A 7,046-nucleotide genomic window follows, 5' to 3' on the forward strand; every position below is an offset into this window, starting at 1 on the left:
AGCAAGAATATCTCATATCATCAGGGTTCAAAGCAAGAGTATCCCATATCATGCTTTTTCCCTGTCTTTTCCTTTGGCCTTGTTTTTACCTGCAAGACAAGGAGAAAGAGAGCAATCAGTCAGCACTTGGAATCAAGCTTCTAGTCAGGAACTGACTGTCTGGAACCCCTTGCTTGATTACTTACCTGGCATTGCTCTCGAGTACTTATCTTCAACATCTTATGCTTCCAGAGAAGATACCACATTTGCCTGAGGAACAGATAGGGCAAGTGAGAAGGATACAAGGAAGCATGTGGAGACAAGCATAACAAAACACGTGCCGATACATCCACTACTTTGTCAACAGCAAAAGTATCCCATATCATCAGGGTCGAACGTACTCTAGATTTGATGGACTTGTTTTGACCCTCAAATTCTTGAGTCGGCCTTATACTCTAGAGGAAACCAGAAAACCCTCAAGTTCAGTTCAAGAATAAGCTTGTGGAAAGTTACTTCTTCAAAAGCAAAAGTATCTCATATCATCTCTTCTCCATTTGCTTATCCTTATCCTTGTTGTTGTTTACGACACAAGAAGAAAGAGAACAATCAACCGAAATCCGAAGTCGAACCTTCGATCCAGGTTGTTTGCTAGGAAGTCTGATTGCTTACCTTGTCTGTTACCTACTTCGGCAAATCTCCTAGCTTGGCGACTTGGGGGACTCCTACTATAGGGTTTGTATCGCACTTGACCAAGCCCGAAACTACAAGTAAGCTTCAAGTGAAATTGATACATTACCTTGTGCATCTTCATATGTTAAAGATACCATCCTTGGATGGAGGAAAAGTACTTCCAGAGAAGATGCCACATCTACATATGACACAGATAAGGCAAGTGAACATGATACCACACTTCGGTACTTAGAAGTTTCGTAATTACTCAATGGCTTGGATCTTGCAAGTCCCCAACCGAGGAGCTTCCCTCACTCGGGAACTTAAGGGAGCACTGTTTGTACCATACTTGAACAATCCCAAAACTACTGAGCACCGGTCAACGTTATACCGTCAAGGACCCAGAAGAGTTTCCCTCCAACCAGGAGGCAAATCACAACGCGACACGTGTTGACATCTAGTAGCCAATCATAGCGCGACACGTGTCAACATCAGAAGCCAATCACAACACGACACGTGCCAATTACATAATGAAACTAGAAACTCTCTTCTATAAATGGAGATCATTCTCTCACAATATTTCCTAATGTCATTTGTACTAAATCATTCACTAGTACTCACAAAAGGAGAGCTTGAACCTATGTACTTATGTAAACCCTTCACAATTAATGAGAACTCCTCTACTCCGTGGACATAGCCAATCTGGGTGAACCACATACATCTTGTGTTTGCTTCTCTGTCTCTATCCATTTACATACTTATCCACACTAATGACCGGACCAATCTAGCGAAGGTCACAGACTTAACACTTTCTGTTGTACCAAAGTCCTCACTGATTTTGTGCATCAACACATATTATAAATCATATTCAAGTCATGAAATATGGAATGCATGCTAAGCTAATATTTTATAAATACAAGTAAGTTAAAAAGGGGTCCACTCACAGATTTTATTGCCCGAGAACTGCTCAAACTAGTGAGGATGACCTCGCTTCCCGTCAACGCGCCTAAACACAATTAGAGACCTTTTAGTAAAACTATATCTAAACGATAGAATTTGGGAAAACGGACGGCGGATTCATATTCAGCACGTCATAAAACCTAAACAAGGACCCCGAGTTCCCCCCACACATTGCCGCACGAACCGCTACGAGGCAGCGGTCCGAAAGGCTATGCGCTGCCGCAGCTGGCGGTTTCCGACGAATGAAAACCTAATTTTCTGACTAACTTTAAAAATTCCTAAATTTTACAGGCAAGTAGATCTCAATGAGAAGAACAACTTTCATACCTGAGCTGAAGTTCAATTCGATCAGAAAACACCTGATTCGCCCTTGATCCTACCGGAACCCTAGAAATGGGTGATTATCAATTCGTCTCTTCCAATGCTCCGCCGCCCCCAAAATTGTTTAGGGTTTGTTCCTGGCTTATAGAGGAATGGTTTGGTGGTGGTAGTGGTGGTCGGAACCAGCAGGATTGGCGGTTCTCACCGTGACCCCTTGGGAACCCACAGGTTCTGTTCTCCTCAAATCATGGGTTAAAGGACCTAGGTTTTGGGTGGAAATGGAAGAGGGAAGGCCAATGAGTTGTTTGGTAGGGGTGGAAGGCCGTAAATCAGCCGAAAATGGATAGAAAATCGTCAGGAAAAGTTGTCGGAACATGGGTCGAGTCGCTGTGTAACGGGTCAAGAGGAAGGGGTCCGGTTGGCTGCTCCCTCAACTCTCTCCTTTCTCTTTTTTCTTTGCTTTCTGATTGGTCACCCTCTCCCTTATTTTCTCTCCCGCGCTTCTCATTTTCTTCCTCTATCTCCTTATCTCTCCATCCTAGCCACACACATGGCACCAAATTAATGCTCCAACAAAATCTGGAGCCTTCCAGATTTATGGTCAAATGACCATTTTGCCCTCAACTTTGTTCATTAATAACTCATTCATTATAGCTCTAAGTTATGTTCCGTTTGCACCCATGCGCTCGTAGTGACGAGTACTACAAGGATATGGCAAGAAAATAGATCTTACGTGACATGACATGATGGTCAACAAAAGTCAATGCATTTGCCTCGGAGGTTATTTTCAAAATTTCACATTTTAAATTATAAAATTTGTAATAATTGGGGACGAGTCGTTACAAACTACCCCCTTAAGAAAATTTCGTCCCTGAAATTTTGAAATAACTAGTTATATGTAAAATACTTGAAATTAGGTAGAAAATATGTGTATAAATGTATATACAAGGAAAAAAATCAAGTTAGAGCGGCTACACAAAAGAGAATGTCATTCCGTCGTGACCAGATTGCAATTATTCCTCTTTCATGCCTCCAAGCTCATACATTCTTCCTTCCTCGATAATATAGTAGTATAATACTCGTATAAAAATATAAAGTTGCAAATACATATAATTATGCAATAACATAAATTCAAAAATATATATATGTGTAAGAAAACAACTTCTAAAATAGATATATAACATAGAATTAAAATGCTTGTACTAAGTTTAAAACCAAAAGTGGAAATAACTCACCCAAAATTTGTAATGGCAAAATTACCTATATAAATAAAATAAAGATTTTTCAAAATGTTTGTACGGAAAATCAAAACCAAAAATGAAAATAGGCCTTGCCCAAGCATTCGTCATGTTATGTACTCCGGGAATGATTGTGTGTCTTTAGTCGAGTCCTAATCATAGCTAACTCATAACTCCTGCCGTAGACGGGCCGACTTGCCCACTTGCTTAGTGAACCCAACAATTAAGCCATCGTTATTACAATCTGCAGCCTGTAATGCCAATAACTCATCATTGTCTCGGTAAGCAAATGAGAAGTTCCCAAAGTTGCCAAAACGTTATTGTGCTCCTTAATGTGAAATGTGCCTAGATCGTCCCATTCACGCCTCGATTGTGCTCCCGCACTATCCCACCGCGCACCAATCAAAACTGCTAGAAGTGCCTCAACATCCATTTTCCCATGAACAATAAGATCCTAGAGTGAAGTAGCTAAACGATGCATAGAGACGAACACATGTCGTATAACATTCCTCTGTGACTAACCACAATCGTCGCTCTCCTGGTCGAGAGGTATAAAACTCAAAACCTATAATAGAAGAACCATAAATCTGCCCACTTTCTCCGAATTTAATCTCTGTCGATGCATATACAAGGTGTTTTAGGGTTGGGTGAGAAATACCCTTAAAATATTTAGGCAAAATCGTTGGAAAAGAACTACTAGAGTATGATATGATGCCTATGAATTGTAGCAAGATAATAGGATGTGACTATTCATTTATACGTGAAGATAGTGATTGGTGATGTAATCCGCTAACCACCTGCATTATTACTTTCACCAATCCCTTACTAAAAAACAACTCCAACCTCAAAACCACTTGGAACTCTTCCTGGTAAGTCTGGTAAGTGTGTGAAAAGGTTATGCTCTTAATGTTCCTGTCAAAATCGATATGAAATTGGGCACACATTTCAGTCGAGTCGATCTATCGTGAATTCCTCACGGATTTAGCAAGAAACCATGTTAGGAAGACTAAAAGAACATTCAAGAATTTGAGGGAAAACAAGTCCATTAAGTCTAGAGTACAAGATCTCTAGATTGAATATACAACTTCGATGCTTGAGTACATATACGTACCTAACTTAATTAGGTAACAAAAACTTGAAATGGTCGAACCTAAATCTACTTGGACGATAATCTAATGAAACTGACAAATAGGAACTTAGATTTTTCCTTGACCCATAATTCACAACAATTCATTACAACAGTAGTTCTGGGAATAATAAATCACCAATGGTGAAGATTCGGTCGATAGGGTGTTGATTGGGTGATTCAAGGACTCATGACCTCAACTAAAAACTTCAACGTCTGAGTGGTCTTCCTGGGCAGTCCATTTACTTTAGAAATGATACGGAGAATAGAAGAGCTCCTTATGCTTGTGTTGTTTCTTTTGCAGGGACCTGAGATCTGTTAAAAAAAAAAAAAAAAGACGATGCAATCACTAGTACACCCCAAATTGCATCTCAAGGACAAACTACCACAAAGTTGTCTCCGTTCTAGATCCATCATTTAAAGGTATAACAACAAAATATGGAGCACTGTTGTAATAGTTTCACTAATCTGATGGGAAGCATGGCAGCATGGAGTTGCTAGTATTATATATGGCAGCATGGAGCTGCAGAATCTGTGGTCTTCGACAAAGGCAAGCACGGGAAAGCATCATGGCAGCTGCTAGTATTATATGCAAGCATGGAGCTCTGATTAGTGTTATATGTAATTGTTAGTTTTTTTATCTTCATCATGTAACCAGTTCTCTAATAGCTCATATATATGTGTTATTTGTACTTCCTTATTTATATGAAATACAATGCATTTAACAAGAAATTCTACATGCAAAGACCCCAATTGAATTCTTGAATAAATTGAATCTGTGAAGTTTGCATCTCATGTACCATCTGTGTAGGAATGCATGAAAATTATTTTATTTATCGAGATGTTGTGTAATGTTGGTTAGGACCAACAATATATTGAGTATTTTATGTGTTAGCTGCTAGTTGACGTCGGTTATGACCACCATCATATCAGAACATCACGTCGCTTTTAACCGACGTCATAGTGGGTGTCGCTTTTAATCGACACTGAGTCGTGGCGGATTAAGTGCACAAACCGACATTGAAGCCCTTTCGTGACGCTAGTAATGATGTCATTATTCCAATCCGACATTGCATAGTTTTATATCGGATTTTTATCAAATTTCTGACAAAAATTGGAGTTCTTGTTGGTTTTTGGTTCATCGGTGATAGCCTCTTTTGTAGTAGTGAAGTACCGAAAACATACTTCAAAATCTCATATCCAAACCAAAACTCAAAAGCTCCAAAACTCAACTCACAAATCCATGGTAAATCATATTCGTAAATCCATAATAAGTCATATTCGAAATCCTTAGAAATTCATATAAGCAAATCCAATAATTCAATACCTTTAATAAAACGCATTTTTGATAAATCAAACTATTTTGTAAACCATAATTATAAAAGCCCATAAAGCATATTATAAATCATATCCAAGTCATGAAATATGGAATGCATGCTAGGCTAATATTTTATAAAAACAAGTAAGTTAAGAAGGGGTCCACTCACAGACTTTATTGCCTGAGAACTGCTCAAACTAGCGAGAATGATGTCGCTTCCCGCCAACATGCCTAAACACAATTAGAGGCCTTTTAGTAAAACTATACCTAAACGATAGAATTTGAAAAAACGGCAGATTCAGATTCGGCACGTCAGAAAACCTAAGGAGGAACCTCGGGTTCCCCCCACGTGCCTCTATACGAACCATCACGAGGCAGTGGCCCAAAAGGCCATGCGCAATATGTGGTGGTTTCCGGCGAATGGAAACCCAATTTTCCAACTAACTCTAAAAAATCCCAAATTTTATAAGCAAGTAGATCTCAATGAGAGGAACAATTTTCATACTTGGGCCAAAGTCCAATTTGACCGGAAAACACCCCGATTCGCCCTCGATCCTGCCAGAACCCTAGAAATGGGTGGTTATTGATTCGTCTCCTCCGATGCTCCGCCACCCCCAAACTTGTTTGGGGTTTGTTCCTAGCTTCTGGAGGAATGGTTTGGTGGTGGTAGTGGTGGTCGGAACCTGCAGGATTGGTGGTTCTCGCCATGACCCTTTCGGAACCTACAAGTTTCATTCTCCTCAAATCAGGTGTTAAATGAACTGGGTTTTGGGTGGAAATGGAAGAGGGAAGGCCAAGGAGTTGTTTGGTAGGGGTGGAAGGCAGTAAATCACCGAAAAAATAGACGAAAAATAGTCAGGAAAAGTCGCCGAAATTCGGGTCGGGTCGTTGTGTAACAGGTCAAGGGGAAAGGGTTCGATTGGCTGCTCCCTCAACTCTCTCCTTTCTCTCCTTTCTCTGCTTTTGGATTGGTCACCCTCTCCCTTATTTTCTCTCTCGCACCTCTCATTTTCTTCCTCATTCTCTTTATCGCTTCATCCTAGCCACACATATGGCACCAAATCAATGCTCGAACAAAATCTGGAGCCTTCCAGATTTATGGTCAAATGACCATTTTACCCTCAACTTCGTTCGTTAATAACTCCTTCATTATAGCTCCAAATTACATTCTATTTGCACCCACACATTCATAGTGACAAGTACTACGAGGATATGCTAAGAAAACAGATCTTACGTGTTGGAAATGTGCCATAAAACCAATCATATGATGATACTTTATGGACATTTCACATGTTAAATTAATCTAGTTTAATATAAAGGGCAAAGATTATTGTTGTAAGCCGTCTCATATAAATGTTATATGCTTAAACAATAAGTCCAAGGAATACGTAATTGGAAGAATGTGATCTAAAGAAGTTAGATTCATGAGACCATT

The 7,046-nt window shown here is 39.7% G+C and overlaps 1 long non-coding RNA gene across 1 annotated transcript; it reads right to left on the reverse strand.

Moving 5' to 3' along the window:
* Positions 1-4,281: 4,281 nt before the first annotated feature.
* LOC139195920 (uncharacterized) lies at positions 4,282-6,338 on the reverse strand. The gene is made up of 3 exons (XR_011580997.1): positions 6,117-6,338; positions 5,781-5,842; positions 4,282-4,608 (listed from the first exon to the last, which is right to left on the reverse strand). It is a non-coding gene; the product is annotated as an uncharacterized lncRNA (long non-coding RNA).
* Between the last annotated feature and the right edge of the window lie 708 nt (positions 6,339-7,046).

Source organism: Malus domestica, chromosome 05 (assembly GCF_042453785.1).
Source record: "Malus domestica chromosome 05, GDT2T_hap1".
NCBI classification, from domain to species: Eukaryota; Viridiplantae; Streptophyta; class Magnoliopsida; order Rosales; family Rosaceae; genus Malus; species Malus domestica.